Source organism: Kogia breviceps, chromosome 6 (genome assembly GCF_026419965.1).
Source record: "Kogia breviceps isolate mKogBre1 chromosome 6, mKogBre1 haplotype 1, whole genome shotgun sequence".
In the NCBI taxonomy this organism is placed as follows: domain Eukaryota; kingdom Metazoa; phylum Chordata; class Mammalia; order Artiodactyla; family Physeteridae; genus Kogia; species Kogia breviceps.
In genome coordinates, this window is record NC_081315.1 from 1,365,645 (window position 1) to 1,392,105 (window position 26,461).

General features: G+C 44.0%; 1 protein-coding gene across 12 annotated transcripts in view; it reads right to left on the reverse strand.

Moving 5' to 3' along the window:
* PDGFC (platelet derived growth factor C) overlaps window positions 1-26,461 on the reverse strand; it is a 374,883-nt gene that overhangs the window by 306,936 nt on the left and 41,486 nt on the right. The window lies entirely within an intron of this gene.

The window sequence follows — 26,461 nt, forward strand, 5'->3', positions numbered from 1 at the left end:
TCATTCAGTAAGACCACGTTTATTTTTATAAGAAACTGCCAAACTATTTCCCCGAGTGGCTGTAGCATTTTACTCTCCCACCAGCATTATACCACCTCCTAATACCTTCACATTGGGGGTTAGGACTTCAACATATGAATTCTGGGGACACAAACATCCAGTCCCTAACAGCCATAAAGCAGTAGAGATAAGAAATGAATCCAATTCTGTCTGATGCCAGAATTAATCCCTTAAGCACAACACACGTATAATTATCCCAACAGACAGCTGAATAACAGGGAGTGTTAAGATAGAGGATGTATTCAAAAATAAGTCCACATAATTACTGGTAAGGAAAAGCTATATTTCCTATGGGTAGATGTGGTTATGATTTATATACAATAGTATGATGACTGGAGAATTAATTATAGCTAGACAACAAATATCTATATTTTTTGGCAGAAATTAGTTTGGGATCAAGGTTTCGATATGAAAAAAGAGGGGCCAGAGTCTGGATTTGAGGGAATAAGGAGAGTTTTGTTAGGGTTTAGACAAAAAAAAAAAAAAAAAAAAAAAAAAAAAGAAGGAGGCAGAGAGTGAATTTAGTTTAAACTTAGAAATTGAGTTTTTCTGGAGGTTAGGAAAAGGGATTCTAGGACAAGAACGAGTATCTAATTCTCAGCAAGCTGGAATGAAAAACGGGCATTGAACAGGGGAAGCCTGAAGTATGATCCACATTGAAAGAGCTGGACTCTGCACGTATTCCATTTGGCTGAGGTCCTCACCTGAGGAATCAGCTGGCAAACTCCTTGAGGCCAGGCGTTCCGGGTTTGTAGACACTGAGGTGCTACATGTAAGAACTCAGTTCCATGGCGGGGAGAAGACGGAGCCCTCCTGCACTGCTGGTAAGAACGTAAACTGGGGCAGCCACTATGCAGAACAGTATGGAGGTTCCTTAAAAACTAAACAGAGCGCTGCCATATCACCCAGCAGTCCCATTTCTGAGCATATATCTAGAGAACGCTCTTATTTGAAATGATACATGCACCCCAATATTCATAGCAGCACTGTTCACAAAAAGCCAAGACATGGAAACAACCTAAATGTCCATTGACAGAGGAATGGATAAAGAAGATGTGGTGGATAGATACAAGGGAATATTACTCAGCCATGAAAAGAATGTATTAAAGCCATCTTGCAGCTACGTGGATGGACCTAGAGATCATCATACTAAGCAAAGTCAGTCAGAAAGAGAAAGAGAAAGATCATATGGTATCACTTACATGTGGACTCTAAAATATGACACAGATGAACATATCTGCAATACATACACGGACTCACAGACACAGAGAACAGACACGTGGTCTCCAAGGTGGGGTGGGGGAGGGATGGAGTGGGAGTTTGGGATTAGCAGATGCCAACTATTACATATAGAATAGATAAACAACGAGGTCCTACTGTAGAGCACAGGGAACTACATTCAATGTCCTGTGATAAACCATCATGAAAAAGAATATATACGCATATGTATAACTGAATCACTTTGCTGTCGAGCAGAAATTAATACAACATTCTAAATCAACTATGCTTCAATAAAATAAATTTTAGGGCTTCCCTGGTGGCGCAGTGGTTGAGAGTCCGCCTGCCGATGCAGGAGACACGGGTTCGTGCCCCGGTCCGGGAAGATCCCACGTGCCGCGGAGCGGCTGGGCCCGTGAGCCATGGCCGCTGGGCCTGCGCGTCCGGAGCCTGTGCTCCGCAACGGGAGAGGCCACAACAGTGAGAGGCCCACATACCGCAAAAAAAAATAAAAAAAATAAAAAAAAATAATAATAAATTTTAAAAAAAGAACTCAGTCCCTGTGCCATGGTAGATATTCAAAGCTCACACGTCTGTTGATCGTGGCCTCTAATGATTCAGAAGTCCTTACTGCACTCAAGACAAATGTCCTTAGAAAAGTCCTCTCTTTCCCTCCTTCCCCTCTTCCTTCTTTCTGGCAGATGAGGCAATAATACAGAAGGCAAAGCCAAAATCTATCCCTAAATTCTGATCATCAACAGCACTGGCCTCATTTGTCAACTTTAATGAGATTTCACAATTTTAATGAAATGAATTGATCATAATCTTAAGGAGAAAAAAAGAGGCAAACTCAAGAAGTATGTAAGTCCACTGTCAATATTATATACATATTTACATTTTTGTCTACTTTGGAGGTAGTCAGTAGGATGTCACATAGTCCACAAATATATGTATTTTTAATCTTTTTTTAAAAAATACTTTATTTTTTGGCCACATTGGGTCTTCGCTGCTGCACATGGGTTTTCTCTAGTTGCGGCGAGTGGGGGCTGCCTTTCGTTGTGGTGCATGGGCTTCTCATTGCGGTGGCTTGTCTTGTTGCAGAGCACGGGCTCTAGGCGCACGGGCTTCAGTAGTTGCGGCACATGGGCTCAGTAGCTGTTGCTCACGGGATCTAGAGTGCAGGCTCAGTAATTGTGGAGCACGGGCTCTAGGCGAGCAGGCTCAGTAGTTGTGGCTCGTGGGCTCAGTAGTTGTGGCGCACGGGCTTAGTAGTTGTGGCGCACGGGCTTAGTTGCTCCACGGCATGCGGGATCTTCCTAGACCAGAGCTCGAACCCGTGTCCCCTGCACAGGCAGGCAGATTCTTAACCACTGCGTCACCAGGAAGTCCCCCCCACATACATATATATATATATATTTTTTAAATTACAGGCTATAAAATAAAAACAATGCTGCTCAAAAAGCTGGAGGGATTTAAAATTCTAATAGGTGTTTTCCCCTTTGTTTCTCCAATTACAGTCTTTTTTTTTTTTTTTTTTTTTTTTTTTGCGGTACGCGGGCCTCTCAGTGTCGTGGCCTCTCCCGTTGCAGGGCACAGGCTCCGGACGTGCAGGCCCAGCAGCCACGGCTCACGGGCCCAGCCTTTCCGCGGCACGTGGGATCCTCCCGGACCGGGGCATGAACCCGCGTCCCGGACTCTCAACCACTGCGCCACCAGGGAAGCCCTTAAATAGATATTTTTAAAAAAGAGAATTTCCTGAATGGGGTTGTAAAATAGAAGCTCGAAAATGCTTATTTTGCAAAATCTTTAACAAATTAAGTTAATCCAAGTGTAACTTATCTAATTTACATGAGTTATATTCAATAGAATATTTTGCCTATATGGGGATTTTAGCTTTCAAGCTTTCAGAATGTTAAAAAATAATTCTGCATGAACGGTAAATAATGCTTTATTTTGTTTTCATTCCTTTCTCAAGTAGATCCATACTTTAAACCACTCCTCTATTCCAATGTTCAAAAGAGTTTTGTTTCAAATCTAATTAAATTCCATTAGTGAGAAAAAACGCTTTTTAGGTTTTAAATGTATGCTTAAGTGCCTTTAGTTTTCGATAGTGATCTCTTTACAAACTTGACATTGCACAGTAAATCACTTCTACCACATCATCTTTAACTCATGATTGAAGACACTTCATTGTTTGTTTGTCTTACGGGCATTTTTTCTTTTTTTTTTTTTAATGGGCACTTTTAAAATTTGCTTATTCTTAAACTATTGTTTCTCCTTATAAGTAAGTATTCTTGGGGAATTTACTCTAAGAAATCATAATGATTTGAATACTGAAGATAAGCTACATATATGGAATTAAACAGAGTATATACTCCATTTAGGAAAAATAAAGGAGAAAAAAAGAGGCATTGAAAAGGTTGTATCTATAAGACCACGTCCCTTAGATAGGTACAGAGTAGTTTTACTAATTGTTATACCAAACATCCTTGAGAAGTGAAATTCATGAAGTTATCAAAAAAGATATTACCAAATCTCCTAAAAGAACTTTCTTTGAATGTATAGCTTGTAATGGTTTCTAGCATTGTATTAGGTTGTAGGATAATAAAGATTCTGCCAAAGAAGTAAAGTGATTCTACAATATGACTTACTAAATATGGACATATTTCCAGTGCTATTTACTAAGTACCCTCTTTTCAGGCCTAGAAAGACATTCACTTGTTTCCAAGTGTGCTTTCAATCTGACTTATATGAGCATGTAAATGCAGAAATATAAAGTACACCATTCAAAAGTTGTTCATATCAGGATATCTGAGAAAAGTTAAGCAAAGCATTATCTTTTAAGGCAGGCTGGCTTCACAAATCATATTTTCTCACTAATCTCCTTACAAACTAAAAAAGGAAAACTAAAAATTCATTACTGAAAAGTACATGTACCTTTTCCTACATGCAGGTAATCCCTACCTTCCCAAACAGCCCCCAAATTTCATAATCTTCATCTGAGTGGAAAATTTACTGGGATAGAAAGTGGAGCAGACCAAAGAACTTATGGAAAATGGTCTGAGACTCCCAGCTGAAAACGGAGCGATTCCAGAGAAGGAAACCATTCAGCCCAGAGGACAGCCTGGGCCCGTGACCTCAGAGCATCCTGGTCTGGTCCTCTGCGCCTGCCTGTCCCTCAGGTTCCACGGATCAGACCACGAGAGACCCTCAGGCCGCTGCCCACCCGGGCTCTGTCCTCCGGTGGAAGCAAGGAGGATGGAAACGAAGCTGAGGACCAGGGAGAAGGCCCACGGGACGCGTCCCAGACCCCGGGTGACGGGCACACAGACGCCACCGGCGCCCGAGGCCGGCTGTCGGCCGTGATCTCCACAATCATTTGAATAACAACAGGACAGTATTAATTTGGCCACAGTTACCGGCATGAACCTTTTTTAATGCATTTTTTAATTAATTTTTATGGAGTGTGGTTGCTTTACGATGATGCCGTGTTAGCCTCCACTGCACACCACAATGAATCAGCCATACACAGGCATTTCTCTCCTCCCTTCTGGGCTTCCCTCCCGTTTAGGTCACCACCGTGCGTTAGGTAGAGTTCCCTGTGCTCTACAGTGCGTTCCCATCACCTGTCTACTTTATGCAGAGTATCAGTAACGTATATGGGTCAATCCTAGTCTCCCAATTCCTCCCGCCCACCCCTTTCCCCGCTTGGTGTCCATACATTTGTTCTCTACGTCTGCGTCTCTATTCCTGCCCTGCAAATAAGATCATCTGTACCATTTCTCTATGTTCCACATATGTGCGTTACTATATACAACAGTTGCTTTTCTCTTTCTGACTTCCTTCACTCTGTATAACAGTCTCTAGCTCCATCCACGTTTCTACAACCAGCATGAAACTTAGTTGGAATTTCAAACTGTCTTAGCTCTCTAAAAACAGAACTATTCTGATCAACGTATAAGCCTGTGGTCAACTTCCCCGTCTTGGATTTTTAATACAGCTAAGAGGTACCTCACGCGGGCAACCAGGCCACTTGCTAAACCGTGTCTCATTTAGCCCCTTTAACAATTCTGTGAGGTGGACATTGCCATCATCTCTACAGATGGAAACCACTGAGGCCACAGATTGAAGAACTGAAAGTGGTAGATGAGGTTTTGAAAGCAGAAGAGTTGGCTTCAAATTCTATACTCTCCTCCAACTTCTGCCCTACCTCAAGAAAAACGTCCTCGGTCTCAAGATAATTTACAAGTTAGCTTAAACCAGCAGACTTCTCCAGTTAAAAGAAAAATCACATGATCTGAGAAAGTGTTTGTATTTTGAGAGTATATAAATTCTGCTGTTGAAAACCTTAAAAGGAAGGGAAAACTCACAGTCTTACACACACACACACACACACACACACACACACACACACACACAGCCCTGTAGTTCGTCCTATGGGTGAAGAAAAGGTCTGCCTAAGAATTTTCTCTGGCCCAACTTAAATGAACACTGTAATTGTAAACCTTTTTCTACTGTTTTTCTGCTCCTAAAAGCACCTGGCCTGCTAGATGGTTCTTCTGTTTTTGGGGAAAGTACAGTGAATCCTGTCTTTTGTGCCAGGGATGTTGGAGCCCAGAGGCTGGAGACTGATAGTTAAATTTCTCTACACAAGATGGCTGGAGGGAAGCAGTGAGGACCGGGAATCCAGTCACCCACGACCAGACATTCAGAGCAACAGATAAGCGGAGAATAAGGACTCAAACCCCAACCTCCAAAATACTGAGAACGGTGGTGAGCTTCCCACAATAAACAGGATGGGGCATGCTTGGGTGTTAAGAGACTGTGGTCCCAGATGTCTGGAGAATTTGGTGGGTAGGTAGGAACTTCCTGACAGAAGCAGGGGCAGGGGAGGGAAGGAGGAATGAAGGAAAGAAAAAGGCAAACACTGATCTAGAGGGTTTTTTCCCTTGGTGACCAAGTGGAGGGACAGAAAGTTTCTGGGGTGATGCCTGAATTTTTTTTTTTTTTTTTTTTTGCGGTACGCGGGCCTCTCACTGCTGTGGCCTCTCCCGTTGCGGAGCACAGGCTCCGGACGCGCAGGCGCAGCGGCCACGGCTCACGGGCCCAGCCGCTCCGCGGCACGTGGGATCCTCCCGGACCGGGGCACGAACCCGCGTCCCCCGCATCGGCAGGCGGGCTCCCAACCGCTGCGCCACCAGGGAAGCCCGCGATGCCTGAATTTTTGAAGTTAACGTGACCTTCTGAACTGAGCAATCTTATGTCTCCGATCAAAGACCGTGCCGTATTAGAACCCGTCTAGTTCAACCCTCCATTCTATAAAAGAGGAGTGATTTAAAGAAGTAAACACCTGCCAACGTCTTACAGCTTTTCAGCAACAGTTCTCCTGCATCCTAGTCCAAGGTGCTTCTCTTTTCATGACTAATTTCTGGAAGCTTTTCATAAAAAACTTTAACCTAGGAAAAACATTCTCAACCTACCTATAAGTGTATATATAAGTATATATATATATATAACACATACATATACAAATATATATATAACATATATATATATATAACTTATAAGCCTATTAGGAAAGTCTTTTATTAAAAGAAATACAGATAACTATTTCTACTGATTTGAGTTTCCATCGTTGATATTTCTAATTTTTCTCTGATACGTAAGTTGTCACCTCAAAATTCCTCCCTCCTGAGCAGCTCTCTTCACACACACACACACACACACACACACACGCACACACACACACGCAGTCTTCACAGTCCTAGCACAGTGATGATTACAATTGCCCATCGATGGAACAAGCTGCTAACCGTGCGGATAACAGGTACGCAGACGATAGCAGTGAACGTGGCCCAGACCCGGCCCTCAGGGGCTTCCGCTGAGCGGGAAACCCAAAGCTGAGAACCAGCTTAATGAGGGCTATTTAAAAATGTACAGTAAGGAGTCCACAGGGTTGTACCAGGTCACAAGGATTCACCCTTTCCAGGGGGCGTGGCACGCGTGTGTGTGTTTCTGCCTCCTGGTTCCGTTCTTGGGTAAAGTACGTACTCAGTTAAACACCGCTCACCGGTGCTGAATTTTGAAAAGGGCTCTTCTGTTTCACCTCCAGTCTGGAAAATGCAGTCGTTTATCCATTCGATACCTAACCACCCAGATAATCTTGTAGGCGCCTAGACTACAACACTGGAGAGAATGTACCCAGGCCTGTTCTTCTGGAAATGTCGGTGCACTCGACATATTAAAAAGCAGCACAGGGCTTCCCTGGTGGCGCAGTGGTTGAGAGTCCGCCTGCCTATGCAGGAGACACGGGTTCGTGCCCCGGTCCGGGAGGATCCCACATGTTCGGAGCAACTAAGCCCGTGAGCCATGGCCGCTAGGCCTGTGCGTCCGGAGCCTGTGCTCCGCGACGGGTGAGGCCGCGACAGTGAGAAGCCCGCGTACCGCAAAAAATAAAATAAAAAGCAGCGCAGGACACACGTGGTGTGCAGAGCGCCGCCGTGGCGGCAAGCGGAAGGGCGGCGGCTGGCCCGAGGAGGCGGCCCACCCGGGAGGGCACCGGTGGCCAGGGCTCCGTCCGCGCGCAGGTGTGGGGGCTGGGCCGGGTGACACGCCAAGGTGGAGGGAGCATCCCCAGCAGGCGGCGAGCGCGGAGAGGGCTTGAGCGGCCTCGCGGACTGGTGCTGGGGAGGAGATGCTGCGGAAAGGGGGGCACGCACGGACGAGAGAGAGGACAAGCGGGGGGATGGGTGAGACAGCATCACGGCCGCTGCCAGGCCACCGCATGCACCCTGACCACGTCCAAGTCCACGCCCTCGCCCGCTGCTCCCTCCGCGGCTCCCTAGGTGCCCCGCCCACCCACCGTCTCTTCTCCACACGGAAGCGGGTGGTTCTTTGAAACACAAATCGGATCATTGTATGCCCCTGAAAACCCGCCAGTGGTTTCTCACCGCTCTCAGGAGATCATCCAAACTCCTCATCCTGATCCGCGAGGCTGTCCTCCACGACGGGAGCCCCGTGCAACCTGCCAGCTGGGTCTCCCGGTCCCTCGCGGGTCCCCCGCAGCCACGAAGGCTGCCCCGCGGCCCCTCCGTTAGAGGCCAGCGGGTCCCGACTCAGGCCCTTCGCGCCTCCCGCTCTCCCTGCCTGGCGATGCTCACCTGTGGCTTTGGTGCTACATCCTTTGCATCGCTCCCGCCTCCAGCCGCATCTCCAGGGACGTCCTCCCTGCCCCCCAAGCCCAAGCCCACCCTCCTCCCTCCCCTCTCTGCTCCCTTCATCTTGCTTTACTTCATCCAGAGCAGCCGCCGCTCTCTAAAGATGTACTTTTCCTACCTTCTCCCTTGTGTGCGCGTGTCGTGGAGGCGGTATTTTTGTTTATTGTCTTTCTCTCGCACCAGAAGGAACCTCTAGAAGGGATTCTGCCCCTGTTACTCACCTTTCCACCCCAAAGGCCAAGCGCAACGCCTGGCACATCACAGACACTCAAAAAACACTTGTTTAAGAGTTAAAGATATTAAAGACTGAGTGACAGGAGCTAAGACAGGAATAAGCCCACCGGAGGCCAACCTAAGAGGAAGGGTCAGGCAGATGGAAAAGTGTGCTAAAGCGGTGACATGTAAGATGACACCTGAAGGTATGGGAGGATAACTTAGGAGTTTGGGATGAACGTATACACACTACTCTGTATAAAAGAGATAAACAACAAGGACCTGCTGCACAGCACAGGGAACGCTACTCAGTACTCTGTAGTAGCCGACACGGGAAAAGCATCTGAAAAAGAGTGGTTACATGTATATGTATATCTAAATCACTTCGCACACCTGAAACCAACACAACGTTTCAGTCAACTACACTCCAATCTAAAATAAGAATTTTTTTTTAGAAAAGATGAAACATAAAACACAAATACAACATAACATATTGAGTGAAAGTTCAAAGGGTAAGTGGAGTATTCAAATACAGGAAAATAAAAATTTTAATAGCCTCAGATTGAACTTAAAGCCCGTGAAGAAGCAAGTACAGTACAGATGGTCCCAGGAAACGAGGAAGAAACCCTGACGGCAAGGAACCGAGACTGAAAACAAGGACAGTGAGATCAGCCCCAAGAATGTTCAGATCATCGACGGAGCAGCTGAAAGTTGCTCGTCCTTCCCACACTAAGACTATAGGAGTGTTTCTAGGAAGGTCCAGCATATAATGGAAGTTCACTGAATTGCTACTGAAGGGGCTAAGAGACCAATGCGTCGTTATTGTAAGAGATATGGCTCAGTCACAGAATCACACAACACCAACATCAAAGGAGTCTTCTCAAGCCGCCTATTCATTCTTCAATCCTGGGTCATTCTCAGACATCTACTGCGCACCTACTATGTACCAAGCAGGAAACTGACTGTGTTGATACTTTATTCTCCTTGGAAATTGCTACAGACGGTTACCTCTGCTTTCCACTCTGAGGATAAGTGTTACAAGCAGCCTTCTGGAAACAGTGCCCTTGGATCTCTACTGTAATGACGGGTCCTGAGGTGAGGAATGTCAGGCCCTTCAGGAGGGGAAAGTGGCGCACGTGGAACCTGCGGGAAGGAGACTCTGGGGCAGGTGGAGGCTTGCAGGCCCCTCCAGCCCTGCCACGGAGGCAAATACCACCAGCTGAAATTTAACAGGTACATCAATGAGACACCGGAGAGAATGTTCTCTAACACCACACACGGAAATAAACTCAAAATGGATTAAAGACCTAAATGTAAGGCCGGATACTCTAAAACTCTCAGAGGAAAACAAGGAAGAACACTCTTTGACATATATCATAGCAAGATCTTTTTGGATCCACCTCCTAGTGTAATGAAAATAAAAAGAAAACAAAAGAAAACAAAACAAACAAAAAACCCCAAGACAATGAAAATGTCTCGTAATTGAAACAACCTCCTACCGATGGAGAATCCATCCTAATGACCACCCCCCCCCCGCCCCTAGCTGTCAAAAAGAGTTTAGGAGATATAGGGATATATGTATACGTAGAGCTGCTTCACTTTGTTACACAGCAGAAACTGCAAACACTAACACACCATTGTAAAGCAAGTATACTCCAATAAAGATGTCAACAAAAAAAGTTTACTACCAAAGTTGGAATTAATACACAAAGACAAGTTTCCCAGGGTGTGGATAGAGATTTGTTCACATTATGTCTTAATAAAAACATCTCTTGTGGGTGGATTTTAGGCTTTCAAGGTGATCGCCTGAAGGTATCCCTGTCCTTTTCCATTGGACCTTCTGGGATGATAGGAATGTTTTCTCACCCAGTACCACTAGCCATACGTGGAGACCGATTTCCAAGTGACTACAGCAACTGAGAAAATGAATCTGTTTAATTTAAGCTTATTTAGCTTTAATCCATTTAAATGTGCACAGTGACATGTGGCTGCGGCTACCGTGTCCGTCAGCCCCATCAGGCCACGGCCTGGTTAATAGAGGCTGATGTGTGAGAAATGGTATCACTGCCTTCTCTTCCGCCAGCACTGAAATGAGAATTTCCCCCAACCCAGAATGACAGTTAAACTAGTACAGTCTTCGGTTAAATTAATTAATTTATTTTTCATTGACGTATAGTTGATTTACAATGTGTTAGTTTCAGGTGTACAGCAAAGTGGTTCAGTTATATATATATATATATATATATATATAAACTATATTAAAAGAATACATATATATATATGTCCTTTTTCAGATTCTTCTCCCATAGAGGTTATTACAAGATATTGAGTAGAGTGCCCTGTGCTCTACAGTAGGGCCTCGCTGTTCACCTATTTTAAATACAGTTGTGTGTATATGTTACTCCCAAATTCTTCTTTCTAAAGGGTTAGGTAATCAACACTATTCCTGAAGTCCCCTTATTCTACTCATAAGTGTATTAGCTGTCTGACTGTCAATAACTCTTTTCATTTCTCTGGACCTCAGCTGACTTACGAGCAAAATAAATGACTGGAACGAGGAAGCCATTTGCTACCGGAAGGGCTTTTCCATATCAAATGTATATGATTTAAATCAGTGTACTTCACACTTTGAAAGAGCTATTCTTTGTGGGTAATTAATATGACTAAAACGCCATCGACCTGAAGACGCATCACTGATTTAATAACAGCTCTGAAGAAAAAAGAGAACGTTGAACGTATTCCAAGGTCTACTACAACTTCAGTAATAGAAATTTGTAAAAAATGTGCATCTTGGGGTCAAGGACCTACAAGTATTCAATACAGATATAACAAATTATTATAATACATCAGCAGTTTTCATTTTCTTAACTTAATCAGATAGTACTTTTTTTTAACATCTTTATTGGAGTATAATTGCTTTACAATGGCATGTTACTTTCTGCTTTATAACGAGGTGAGCCAGCTATACGTATAACTATATCCCCATATCCCCTCCCTCTTGCGTCTCCCTCCCACCCTCCTTATCCCACCCCTCTAGGTGGTCACAAAGCACCGAGCTGATCTCCCTGTGCTGTGCGGCTGCTTCCCACTAGCTAGTTATTTTACATTTGGTAGTGTATATATGTCCATGCCACTCTCTCACTTTGTCCCAGCTTACCCTTCCCCCTCCCCATGTCCTCAAGTCCATTCTCTACATCTGAGTCTTTATTCCTGTCAGGCCACTAGGTTCTTCATAACCTTTTTTTTTTTAAGATTCCATATATATGTGTTAGCATACAGTATTTGTTTTTCTCTTTCTGACTTACTTCACTCTGTATGACAGACTCTAGGTCCATCCACCTCACTACAAATAACTCGATTTCGTTTCTTTTTATGGCTGAGTAATATTCCATTGTATATATGTGCCGCGTCTTCTTTATCCATTCATCTGTCGATGGGCATTTAGGTTGCTTCCATGTCCTGGCTATTGTAAATAGTGCTGCAATGAACATCGTGGTACATGACTCTTTTTCAATTATGGTTTTCTCAGGGGATATGCCCAGTAGTGGGACTGCCGGGTCATATGGTAGTTCTATTTTTAGTTTTTTAAGGAACCTCCATACTGTTCTCCAAATTGATACAGATAGTACTCTTATAATTAAAAAAGAGTACAGAAATACCATATGAACCCCATGCCAATAACATCCAGCAAAAGCAACAAATAAAATACACAATAAACATATAAAAAGAGTAACTGGAAATTCCCTGGCTGTCCAGTGGTTAGGACTCTAAGCTTCCACTGCAGGGGGCCCGGGTTCAATCCCTGGTCCGTGAACTAAGATCCTGCAAGCCGCGAGGCATGGCCAAAAAATTAAAAATAAAAATAAAAATAAAAATAAAAATAAAATAAAAAGAGTAATGTCACCCATAGCATGGTCTACCCATTTTACTTTTCTTAATCATGGCTTAAGTTAAAGTCAGTCCACAAGAGTGGCGTCTGTTAGCGATGAAGTGTCAAACTGAGCTCTGAATTTCCTAGCTTTTTACATATAAAAGCCTCTAACAGTGGCTTAAGGATGGTAGTAATATTGTACATTAGACATGAATTCCAGACCATTGTTACCTGCTTTCAGATTGTAAAACCTGTGTTTAAAGCATCCCAAAATATATTTATTCTGTTGGTCTTTGAAGTAATTATTTTGGCTGAAAGAATTCCAGAGTAATTAATTTCTTCCTTATTTAAAATTTAAATTTATGAGAAAAATGAACGTATATTCATAGTCAGGTATAATTATTAATTCATTATGTCTGCATCTCACATTCTCCTACAATTATAGTCAACTATTAAAATGTTTTTTAATAGTTGACTATAATTATATACCAGCTGGTTATATACCAGCTAGACGTAAATGAAGATTCTTTCAAATCAATGGATAAAACTCAACGCTCTGTAAGCCTTAAAAAAGAAAAGAAAAGAAAAGAAAAGAAAAAAGCTAAAAAAAACGATCTCAAAAACAATAAAGAAAAAATAAGCAAGCTATTCAATTTTATTCAATGAATAGACTTGGAAAATCAGGACTGGAGTGGTTACTAATTATTTTTAAATACTTCTAATTACTGGCACTAAAGGGAAATGCTGCAGAAAGCAATTTGTAAATAAACAAAGAAGGAGTTTCAAAGAAAACTCAGAAGGCATTTTCTTCAAGCTACCATTTTAAATGAACTATCAAAGCAAAGACTCCTTTTTCGAATTCCATTCAATGACACTAGAAGGACCCACAATTGCTAGTAGTGCCTTTTAAAATAACCTGTAAAATTCTCAAAAAGGGGCCATACGACACATAAACCCACCTTGCAAGAGACACAGCATCTAATCGGTCAGCAAATATTTGTTCATCATTTACTAATACATGCAAGGAATAGGGGACAAAGAGGTTAAAAAGAAATCAGTTCCTGCAGTTCTGCAGCTCATGGTCTGGAGAACATACAAGACAGAAAGGCAGCAAACACGGATGGAGGTGCGGATAGAGCGGCCGACGGGAAGACAGGTGGCTGTGTGGTGAGGTTGAGGGAAAAGGAAAGATGGACAGCGTGGCGCTGCCGGCGGCTATTCCTAGAAGGAAATGCCGCCCCCTGCCCGTACCCCCTGCCTCGCTACATCAGGGGAAATATTATTCTCTCACGGCTCTGCTTAATGAGCAGCCCCAGCCAAGCGTCCTGGTCTAAAAGGCACCGAGGAGGCACTCAATAAACGTGGGACAAATGAACAGCCCTTTTTGGGTCTCTGCAAAGCCGGGTCATGTAAAAGTTTAAAACTTCATTACGTGTAGTCAAGTGTCTATTCAGGGGCAGCTGAACAGTCTTACCCTACAATCTGCGTCCTTGAAATCGGGCCCTCTTTTTCTGTGTAAACTCATTACCTCGTCCGTCCATCATATACAGAGTGCTTGGGGTACACAGAGCATCCTTTAGATGCCGGTGTAACGACACGAGAAAAACACCTGCTCTGAAGTCCCAGCGGGAATAAAAACTTTTAAAAATAAATGTTGTCTAAAATAACAACAGAAATATCAGACAGTGATGTGTGCTACACAGAGAATTAAAATGGTGTGATGTGAAAGAGACAGGGTGGGTCCTCTGGTGGCCTCAGGTGTCTTAGCTCTGACATCCCCAGAAGCAGACCCTGGGACAAGGATTCAGGTGCAAAACATTTATTTGAAATGTGGAAGAAACATCAGTGCGGGTGGGGGACTGAGACCAGGAGATCAAGCAGCCAGGAGAAGCTTCTTTCTCAGGACAGTCACCAACAGGAGCAGCATCACTTAATCCCTGGTGTTAATTTTCTGGGCAAACCCTGGGACCCTATGGACATACACATGCTTCCGAGTTTCCCAATTCTGAGGGGTGGGGAGCTGGGGTATTTATACACCAACTCCTATCAGTCATTGGTCGAGAGCCGATGGGGAGAGAGTATCAATTCCCCGGCACTTCTGTCCTTCTGGGCCATAAGGGAGGCTCAAGTGAGGTGTCGATGCCACAGGTCTGCAGGGATGTAGCAGGTAGGGTGCAGGGCTGTGCCTGCAGGGGGCCTCCTGGACCAGGAGACAGGTGCGCTGGGGTCTAGATGGAGGGAAGGATCCAGGGTAAAAGATTCCCAGACAGAAGGAACTGCTAGTACAGGATCAAGCTTGAGTGCTCATCCAAGGTCACCCAGACAGAATGTCTGGAGCAAAGTGGGTGACAATATCACATCAGACCACAGAGGGCTCTGGATACCAGAGTAAAGTGCCTGGGAGACACCAGTGGGAAATACGGGCTCGACAGGATCTTACGTGCATTTTCTTCTTCTTTTTTTACTTATGTGTGTGTGTGTGTGTGTGTGTGTGTGTGTGTGTATATATATTATATATTCTTTTTCAGATTCTTTTCCATCATAGGTTATTATAAAATTGAGTAGAGTTCCCTATGCTATACAGTAGGACCTTTTTGGTTATCTATTTCATATATGGTAGTGTGTATATGTCAATCCCAAACTCCTAATTTACCCCCCTCGCCCCGCCTTCCCCTTTGGTAACCATAAGTTTGTTCTCTAAGTCTGTGAGTCTATTCATTTTTTTGTAAATAAGTTCATTTGTATCATGATTTTAGATTCCACATATAAGTGATACCATATGGTATCTGTCTTTGTCTGACTTACTTCACTTAGTATGATAATCTCAAGGTCTATCGATGTTGCTGCAAATGGCATTATTTCATTCTTTTTTCTGGCTGAGTAATATTCCACTCTGTGTGTGTGCGTGCGTGTGTGCCCACGCGCCTGCGTGCACACCCACACACATCTTCTTTATCCATTCCTCTATAATTTCAATTTTCAAAAGATGACTGGTGCAAATAAGTAGCGGAGTCCTGAGTGGAAGCAGGAAAGTCGGGACGCTGCTACGGAGGCGGACTCATGGCGGGGGGCGGGGGGGGGGCAGGAGAGGCCACACCAAAAACCCTGCGTGCATACTTCTTTAGGGATTCTGTGTCCGGTAGCGTCAGTGCGACCTTTTACTAAGAAGGAAGAAGACTAGAGGAGGAGTGTATTTGAGGAAAGAAATGAGTGGTTGTTTCAGTCAAGTTAAAGTTAAGATGCCTACAAGATATTTGCAGATGAAGAAAAAAGACAAGTTTGAAATCAGCAAAACATCAGAACTAGAGATCAATATTAGAGTCATCTACACGCATACTGCATTTGAAGTCAAGAGGTTAGATAAAGAAGAAATGGGTTCCAAAGACAGACTGTTATCTTGCAAATAACAGTTTCATGTCAGTAATCTTTTACTGTATCCCTAAAACGTACCTCAGTAATCACAGGTGAGTCATTATTTATGGAATATACAATTCCCCTGAAACTATCACAACATTGTAAATCAACTATATAACTCAATAAAAATTACTTATTGAATATAAAAGAGACGTGTGGCATTATGCTGAGGACTGTAGGAAATTAAAAATATATCATATATTAATCCTCATTTTTAAGATCTAAGGTCTACAAACCCTTCAAGATTAAAGATTGACCACAGTAATTGTCCCAAGAGATAGAGAAAAAGGACCATGGAAACTCAAGAGAAAGAGATTACTTCCACCCGGCAAAATCATAAAAGGTTTTGAGTGGAAAGTAGCATTTAAGCTGGGGCTTAAAGCCTTTTCAAATTTGTAGGACTTGCCCTATAAACACTTAGAAAGTGGATGCATTTCAAGAGTTAGAGATTCGAAGAACAAAGTCACAGAGCTGGGACATTGGAGGGAGCATAGTCCCGCAGTTCATTAAGTAGCTCAATTTGCAAGATGAGAAAATATATGAATGGATTATAGGTAGTGAATATTTCTAGAATACAGAGTTATTAAATTCATTTCTCAAATATTCCATGTAAGTAAATAATTCACTTTCCACGGTGTTAAATATATATTTGGTCGGGTTTAAGAAAAAACTTTAAAAGACATAATTTCAGGGGCTTCCCTGGTGGCGCAGTGGTTGGGAGTCCGCCTGCCGATGCAGGGGACGCGGGTTCGTGCCCGGGTCCAGGAGGATCCCACGTGCCGTGGAGCGGCTGGGCCCGTGAGCCATGGCCGCTAGGCCTGCGCATCCGGAGCCTGTGCTCCGCAACGGGAGAGGCCACAGCAGTGAGAGGCCCGCGTACCGCAAAAAAAAAAAAAAAAAAAAAGACATAATTTCATTTCACCTCCATTTTATACAATATTATTTTCCACTATACTCAGCTACTATGAACAATCATCATGCACTTAGAAATTTCCGTTCTCACTTTCACTGTCCATTTCGGTTACACTGTTCCCACATCGTAGATAATTTCCCATCTGCCTGTCTATCTGATTTTATGTTTAAAGACTGAATATTTGCGCATTACAATTGGATCTGTAAGGCGGGATCACTAACTGTGGGTCAGTAAAAAGGGGAAGGAAAAGACCCGGGCTGGGTAAGAAGAAGATGGAAAAGGCGCAGCAGTGATGTACAGGGGACATGCCCCTGTGGCCGATGGAGGGGACGGGATGTGCGGAGCACAGAGAGGGTGTCACCAGTTCCACACCCTGCACTTGTCTCTAGACAGCCTTCATTTTAGACCCACCAGTTCAGCTTCTTTTTGCCATTCTTTAGGAGACCATGAGAAACATCCTTTTATGGTGGCATCTGAAGACTTCTTAGTTCACAGTTCCCCCAAAACAAAAACGTACCCATAAAGGACTTTCTGAAAAACACTGCACATGGGAGATTGCACCATTTTCTCATATTGTTTGTTGTAGGAATAAAGTTTATAATCACTGAAGGACCAAGTGTTTATCTCTATGGTGGGTCTCAAGAAGACTGTCATGCTAACAGTACGTGACTGCACGTACAGGAAAGTGAAACCAAGTTACAAATTAGAAAACGCAACAGGCAAAGAAGTGATCAACTCAAAGAATATGCCTGACATCTTTCCAAAAGAAAGGGGAGCAGAAACAATTGCAATAAGTGAATCCGTGAGGGGCACCTCAGGAGGACAGGCTGGAAGCAAGTGACGCCCCTGCATGGACTGGGCCTTAACACTCAGTCACTTAGAAGCCCTTGGTTTAAAAAACGTGCAAAATGACAACTACCAAGAAGACACCACATACAAATCGTCAACGCTTTACAGACAATGACTGAATATACTGCCACGGCCACGTAAATGACACGTTAATCCGACATCGAAATACCTGCGTCCTTTCCAAGAAAATTTAACAACGTTCTGCTCGACCCAGAAATTATGAAAATATAATATAGTCTATGTCCTGAGCTCTCTAGGTAAGATACCAGTTGGGGAGGAAAGAGGAAAAAAAGGAAAGAAAGAGGAGAAAAAGTAAATCTCTCTTATAAAAATAATTTTTATAGTTCATAAAATCAATTTTTCATAGTAAAAAGGGGCAATAAAATATAGAACTACTCTCCAGCTAAAAAACAAAACTAATTTTGCCCCCCAGCACGTGCACATGTAATTTCTATTCTTCCAGCCTTCCGGAAAGCATCAAAATACAACAGAATGGCCCAAAGAGACAAAATCTTTCTTCCTCCTCCTCCCCCTTCAGTGAATGATTTATTATTCAACAAGGGTTAACTCAGGTCAGCTTAAGGAAAAAAAGAAAGAAAGAAAAAAGAGGGAGCTGGTACTCAGACTTTAGAGAATGAAAAATATTCCCTGGTTATTTACCCTTCAGTGGGATACAAGGCACAGTTGATAACATTTTTAAATACTTGGGTTCACATCAAGTTACCTCTCCTACTTTCAAATGGTCCTTTCAAGATATCTGTGTTGACAGGCCCGAACTCCCAGTGCCCTGCCCAGGAGGCCCACCCAAGGAGAATGTTGAAAAAACGTCCTCGGCTCACAGATGGTAATATACCAGATGCTGGAAAACACCAAGTGGGCTGCCATTTGAGGTTGGGTCTAAGCTAAACGAGCTGGGTTACTCACTGGATTAATCTGTCATTAGACTCACCTTTCTAACCTCCAAAGAGCACATTTTCATTGTGACCTGCCTGCATGCCTTTGTGGGAATAACGGGTAATTTACATACACTGTATGCAAGTATCTCTTAAAATTGCAAGCAAGAATCTTGTTCAACAACAGATTTAAAGGAAAAAAATTCTCTGTAGTTCACCCTTATTGCTATATGACTTTTCCAGGTAGCCTCATGGGAAAAGAATTTCAGGCAATATTCGTGTGCAAAATCGTGCAAAAATCAAACTGTGGGGACGCGTAAGGATTGCAGAAAAGCTGAGACTTAAGACATCAGAGGTGGATGGCTGAGGGCAACAAGGAGTTTGAGCTTGATCCATGGAGGATTTGTCAAATAGGAAATCCTGTTTTTAGATTTTTGAAAGGCAATAACCTATAGAACAATTTGTTTACATGATCTGAAAAGACACTTTCTTTAAATAAGGCATTACCACAAGAGTCATATAATTGTCAACAAAAACGAAATCCCATTATAAAGCTAAGACTACTTGTAATAAAGGCCAAAATGAAGAATCTAGGTTTACGTGTTTATTATACGCGAAATTCAGCCTGGCTTCTTTCCTTTTCCCACATGGTGGGAAATTATCATTGGTGCTAATTTCCCTGCCCTGTGATCCCACAGTGTATTTTAACTTTCTTTCCCCGCTACCTACCAACTGGGGAGAGAGCGAGCCTGCAAAGTGTGGAATGCAGCCAAGTGGATCTGAACAGACAAAACTGACAAGAACTGTGAAAGCAAAGGATGTGACAGCCTCAGAATTCTGACCTTTACAACAGGAAACCCAAGGTACGACTCAGCCCCCCGGTCTGCATGCTTTCTTTTGTGTCAGGGGCAACACGGCACAGATTTCCTGTTATTAAAGCATTTGTGGATTACCTTCCCAAGGGTCACAGGAGCTTCTGAACAGATAACTGCACGGGGACAATAAGACCGTTAAGAGGGCCCGTCAGCTAGGGGACAGGGGTACCGTATGTCTACTGAGAAGCGCACTTAAATCACAGGCGAAGATCCACCGAGCCTTGAGTTGCCAGGGATCACACGTTCACCTCTGTGGTCAGCGCATGCGCCCAGGGACACGTGGCGATCGCAGGGTTGGCTTTTGCTCCGCGAAGAAGGACGGGAGGGGTCACCTTTCCTCACTATCCAGGAAAAACAGCCCAAGGTGAGCTGGGAGCACCTCACACCTCACGTGTGGATTGCAGCTGGGACACGACGGCCAGGGCAGTGGACAAAGGCAAGCTGTCAGCACCGGCCCCGACTCCCCGGAAGACTCACGTCTCAGGAGACCCCAGACCACCCAGACATGCACTAAGCTGACCGTCATCTTAAACTGAAGTGGAGATATTTACTCAGAATTATGGTTTATACTTATCTTTGTGTGGATTTTAAACATCACATTTATAGGAGTTTTTTTTTTAAATCTACATCTGTTGAACAGAGAAGTCTCAGGTAGTACCGTCTGCTTTATTTTAGAATGTTCTTTCCTCTGAAAATTGTTCCATACATTCTTCCTAAAAAGTACATTATGGCACCACTGAAAAAGCACACAATACCTGGTCATGACATTTATAGGATATGAGCTGGCTTTAAAATAGCTCCAAGTTTTGGGAAACGTATAAATAAAAGGAGTGAGGGGGGCTTTTTCCTACCCAAAGCAAGGTTAATTTAATCTATTATTAGGAACTTTCAATACGCCAAAGACTCTGTTTTGATCGGGAGTCTGACTGCGTTCGTTTCCTCCTCAGGTTTCCTGCAGTTTACATTTCTAAGGGCAACACTGCAAAAACTTTTAAGAATGAAGGCACTTTGGTTTAGCTCTCAGAAATCCAGGAAGGTATAATATTTACTCTCTCTGCTTAAAGGAAGTAAACCCAGAAATGCCACCCTGTATTTGTGCCCAAAGAGGGAACAAAAGAAAGTGCGGAGAGAGAGCTAATATTTAATCACGAGCATCACGGGCGGGGCCAGACAGGCCCGTTGAGAATCCGACCGCAAGCCCTCCGGTTCCAGAACTTCTCAGAGTCTGAGCTGCCTCAGCTCAAGCAGCAAAGTCAGCTAACGCACAGGTGCGCTTAAAGAGCCACAGGAAAGAAAGCTGAGCAGCTCGTGGCCACGGCAGAGTTAGCAGACTTCAGCTGCCCACCCTCCTCATACATGAAATGCTGCTCACCTGTTTCACACACAGTCAAACTCCCTACCGTGGACTCTCACTACTTGTGCGTTCCACGTTGGCGAAGTCCCACCAGGCGTATTTAGCACTACGCGTTCCTCGTTTTTGTGTTTCCGGGGAGCGTTCACTGTTATCAACGGCCCCGAGCTGGTACTGATGCGCTGGCTTGCATCTCTGCGATGCCCTTTATGGGTGTGAGATAAGCTTTGTTCAGACACGAGTTATATGCCACTGGCCGTGAGTTCAGTTGTCCTGAATCAACAATACAGGTCAAATAAGGTGTCTTTAAACAGAAACACACATAAAACCGGGTGTATGAGGCGACGGGCTGAAAGAAATGTGACCAGGGGCTCACGGGAACCTGGGCCTACGTTTCCTGTAGGAACAATGGTTTGGTATTCGCTAATTCACGTTTGCAATGACTTCACACACCCTAACTACCACGGATGACCAGAACTGACAGTATGTATACACTAGATCGCATGTTAAGCAAAAGGAGTGCACAATTAAAGAACACAGCCCCTTGCTCTCAAGGAAATTAAAATGTCAAGTACACACTTCGTAAAACATTAAAACACAAACAAAATTTGTGTCATTCTTTTTCAAATCATGTAAAATACACAAACATCCTGTCATCGGAGGTTAATATGAAAATATGAATCACCAGTCTCGGGCTGGAATCGGGCAAGGCTCCTTCGCTTGCTCTCCAATTCCTTACCGCAGTCTGATGCGTCTGGTTAAATTAAATCATGTGCCCATCGCCTCCATAGGCTGAGGTTCAAATAGTATCTTTGTTTTGGTCAGGATGTGAACTGTTTCCCTTGAGGGTATTTCAACTTTGAATCTTGACTGCATCTCAAGAATAAGTCAGAATGTGGCCAGTGGAGCCCTTCCAAGACGATTTCCACCCCACTTCAGGTCTTGATACCGAGCAGGGCCCCGTGGGGCTCCCGGGCACAAAAGCCTCTCCATGTCCCCTGCTTTTCCTGATGACAGGAAAGAGGCTTCATTCAGCCTCCGGGACCTTCCCTGAGTTCCAACGGGCAGGTTCAGAAAGTCGCTGATCAGGGAAGGGAGGGAATGCAGAGGCCCTGGGAGGAAGGGCAGAGAAACAGTGGTGTAGCCTCGGGGCTGGGTCCCGGCGCCCCCTCCAGGGATGCACAGAACAATATTTTGAGCTGTTTTGCAGACACTGAAACGCCCCCCAGGTGGGAGAAGTGAACAGGGAACACAGCACGCTGCCCGCAAGCACGCAGACCCCAGACCAGCTGGAACCCGAAGGCTGCTGACGCCGCCCGCCTCCCACTCCCCTCTCACCACCAACCAATCAGAAGGACGTCCACGAGCTGACCACGCCCTCTCTGAGCCACGCCCCCCCCTCCGGCTCCCGACACGCGGTTTCGAGGGCAGCAGCCCGCTGCGGCCGCCTCTGCCTGGCAAAGCAACAACGCTGTTCTGCTCTACTTCGCCCAAAACTCTGCCTCCGAGATTTAGTTCGGGTACAGAGGCCGGATTCGGCATCGGCCTTTCCCTTCCCCACCCGCCCCTTCGACTCATTCCCCCTCAAGGGAGGGGAAGGCGCTAATACTGTGAATTTCCCTCGTAAGCGTCTTACTGGGTGTTTAAAACAAAACCAACCAACAGCTTCCGGCCTCTCTCTGTGACCTGCGAAGGCCAGCCCTGAGCCCTTTTCCTCTTTTCTCCTCATTTTAGCCTCTGGTGCGGCAAAAGCAAAGAAAGGCAGGGGATGCGCGGGCTCTCCTCCCTCACAATGCACCCCCCGGCCCTGTCCTGTGCCCTCCCCCGGGAGCGGACCTGCGTAGGCCACCAGGCCAGGCGCCCCTGCCCTCCAGCATCTGGCCGGCTTCGGTCAACTAGGCACTGGCCCGAGTTCAGAGGGCAGAAGGCGAAAGGGCTGAGCCCTGTATTCCTCTCGTCCCTGCCTCGAAGCTCAGGTCCCGGCTGTGCGTTTGTTCTCTGATCCGCCGAACCCCTGCCCTCAACTTAGAGGCCCACTACCTGTGGCCCAGGCACCCCTTCGTGTCCCCAAGGGCCTTTCAAGGGTCTATGAGCTCAAGATTATTTTCATAATCATATTAACATGCATTCTGCCTTTTTCACACTCACCCTGTCACGCGTGTGCAACAAACTTTGCCAATGGCAACGGGACCTGATACCACAACCTACTGGATATGAACAGCCAGCTGTCTTCCAACAGGCCAGACGTTAAAGAAATCGGCAAAACGTGACAGAATTCTAGCACTATCAATAAAATTTTTCTTTGGAAAATGCAATTTTATGATTCATAAAATTACGTTATTTCGGTTAACATGGAATGGGTTTGTTGTTATATTTAAAGTTTCCATCTGTTTCCTGCCAGGATCCTTCCAGCCACAGGGGCATCTCCTTCCAAACCCCTTCCACAAGGCCCACCTCCCTGACCTGGTCGGTTAAACAGGTCAGGCTGTTGAAGGACCCAGTGATGGGTGCAAAAACTCTTGTTTCGGTCTCAAGTGCAAACCCCGTTCTCCAACGTAATTTGTCTGAACCCCTGCACTTGGCAGAGTTACTGGATGGGTGCCCAGCCTTCACCAAAGCTGTTATTTTGTCACCACTAGGCTGTCCGCTCCTGGGGCACAAGTTCTGTCAATCAGAGACAATGACGGGGGGGGGAAAGGATGTCTTAAGTCCAAAGGCACTTATGAGAGAAGGTTTCGGGAGTTGCTGTCTCAAAGCAGGCGATGAAGCCAGGGGCCCCCGTGAACTTCATTTATCCCTTCAACAAAGTGGTCTGGCTCAATTATAGTAGTTTTATATATAGTCATAACCATTTTACCTACCAAATGCTTGTAACTAAAAATAAAACCTTTCAAACACAGAAAGCCTCTGTTCTTGCCTTCGGGAACAGTAAAGGAAGAAAAATTGGGGGGTTAAACTCCAACATGTCATTCAATGCAGCCAGTCTGGTGGAGCAACAAACCCCAGAGACCAAGTGGCCGATGGTCTCCCCAAGAAGAGAGAGAAAAGCAGAGTCTTCAGCCAAAAAGAAACGCGGGTAAGGAGCCTGACATGGGTTTAGTATCATCGGCACCAGCAGCTTTGATTCCTGAATAAAAGGAACCCGGTGTTTTATTCATATTTCAAACACAGAAAAAAAGATAAACGCCATTGTTAAAAAGATCTCTTCAATTACCTGTTCTTTATCTTCTGTGCACATATTGAAAAGCAAACTGTAAGCTGGAGAACGTATTCAGTAGAGAGGTGTCAATGCATTAACCTCTTTATTGTAAACCTATTCTTACGCATAATGAGAAAAAGAAATTGACCAACACAAAAATAGACCCAGGGTATAAAGACGTAGTCACCAAGAGAGAAATGCAGATGACCACAAATTAAACTTAAAAGAAAGAAAAAAAATGTTCAACTTTACCAGTACTAAAATTATGCTGTGCAAAATGAGAAATTGCTTTTAAGTGTTTTAAAAGAAGATGGAGCTAAAAAGGATAATCATCCCATCATTGCTTACAGAGAAACCAAAAATTGGGTCAAAATTTTTGGTTTCTCTGTAAGCAATGGTGGAAAACTGGCTAAAGGAATTACACAGGAAACTGGCTAAAGGAATTATAAAACATGATTTGAAAGGGCCCGTATATCGTGAACAAAATAATGCTGTCAACTAATATTTTATATCCATGGTATTTTATTATTTCGTGAAAAATCACACTATAAAGCAGATGGATCCTAATAAGTCCACTTTTATGAAAACAGATCTGTAAATACGCACAATAAAAACATGGAAGGTGACACACCAAAATTCACTTTAGTAACCAGGTGGCCAATATTCATGAAAGCAAGGAGAAGCAGGTAACATAGCTAAAACGTGCCAAGGAGGCTTCCTGGACCAGGCAGTGCAGAACTGCGGGCTATGGTGAAAGCATCTCAGGGAAGAGGGCAGAGCTTGGGAGGAGATAGGACTGCTCCCTCTCTGAAGTTTGATTCGTAGGTAGGACCAACAGCTAAATGCCAGGTGGGGAGTGAAAGAGAAAAGACTAGATGGAAAGATTTGAAATCCGGGCTAAGGAATGTGGATTTTCTCCAAAAGGCAAAAGGGAGAAGTGTTAGAAGGCAGATGGACTAGATCCATCAATGGGAGGAGAACGGCAGGTCAGAGGTCACTGCCCTCACCCAGAATGCTGTGACCTTGTCTGCGACACAGCCTCAGAAGACGCTGGCTTCTCTCTCAGCCTCTGGATCAATAAAGTCTAGGCCTGCTTTATGAATTAACTGAAGATCTTTTTATATTTAATTTACGAATCTATTCTTTAGGCTCAAAGGTATGCCCAGCCACACACCACAGTCCAACCTATATCACACTTGAACGCTATGTTTTTTCTGGTCCAAGTATTATCTTAAATTATATTCTACAATATGTGTGTAAATTTGTAACGCTGACATCATGAACAAAGTGAATTCAGTAGAAAAATAACTCAGTGAGTCAGACGTAGGAACAAGAAATAACAAGCAAGTTCATCACTACATGAAAGAAAACCCTATCATCGGCAAGGCCTACTCTCACTCCTGGAATTTCTCTCATAAACCTGAAAAATAAAATTTGGCTCATAAAAAGAGGGCTTGAAAAGATGAGTCTATATAAATCTCCAAGATAAGAAAACACATTTTTCATTTACATGGGAATGAGGAATTCACTTCAGAATTGTATTATGAGCCAAAGAGAATATACAAAGAAAATTTCTTATTGTGGCAGAGTTAAATCGTGGCTTGTTTAAATAATATACCTCACAAAAACATAAGACGCTCAACATTGCTAATTATTAGAGAAACGCAAATCAAAACTACAATGAGGTATCACCTCACACCAGTCAGAATGGCCATCATCAAAAAGTCTACAAATAATAAATGCTGGAGAGGGTGTGGAGAAAAAGGAACCCTCCTACACCGTTGGTGGAAATGTAAACTGGTGAAGCCACTGTGGAACACAGTATGGAGGTTCCTTAAAATACTAAAAATAGAATTTCCGTATGATCCAGCAATCCCACTCCGGGACATATATCCACATATCTGGAGAAAACCATAATCCGAAAGGATACGTGCACCTCAGTGTTCACTGCAGCATTATTTATAAAAGCCAAGACACGGAAGCAGCCTAAATGTCCATCAACAGATGAATGCATACGGAAGATGTGGTGTCTGTGTGTGTATTACTCAGGCATAAAAAACAATGAAATAAAGCCATTTGCAGCAACAAGGATGGAACTAAAGATTATCATAGTAAGTGTAGTAAGTCAGACGGAGAAAAAGAGATATCATATGATATCACTTATATGTGAAATCTAAAAAAAAAAAAAAAAAAATCATAGAAATGAACTTACTTACAAAACAGGAACAGACTCACAGACACAGAAAACAAACATGGTTACCAAAGGGGAAAGGATGGGGAGGGATAAATTGGGAGATTGGGATTGGCATGTACACACTGCTATAATAAAATAGAGAACCAACAAGGACCTTCTGTCGAGCACAGGGAACTCTACTCAATATTCTGTAA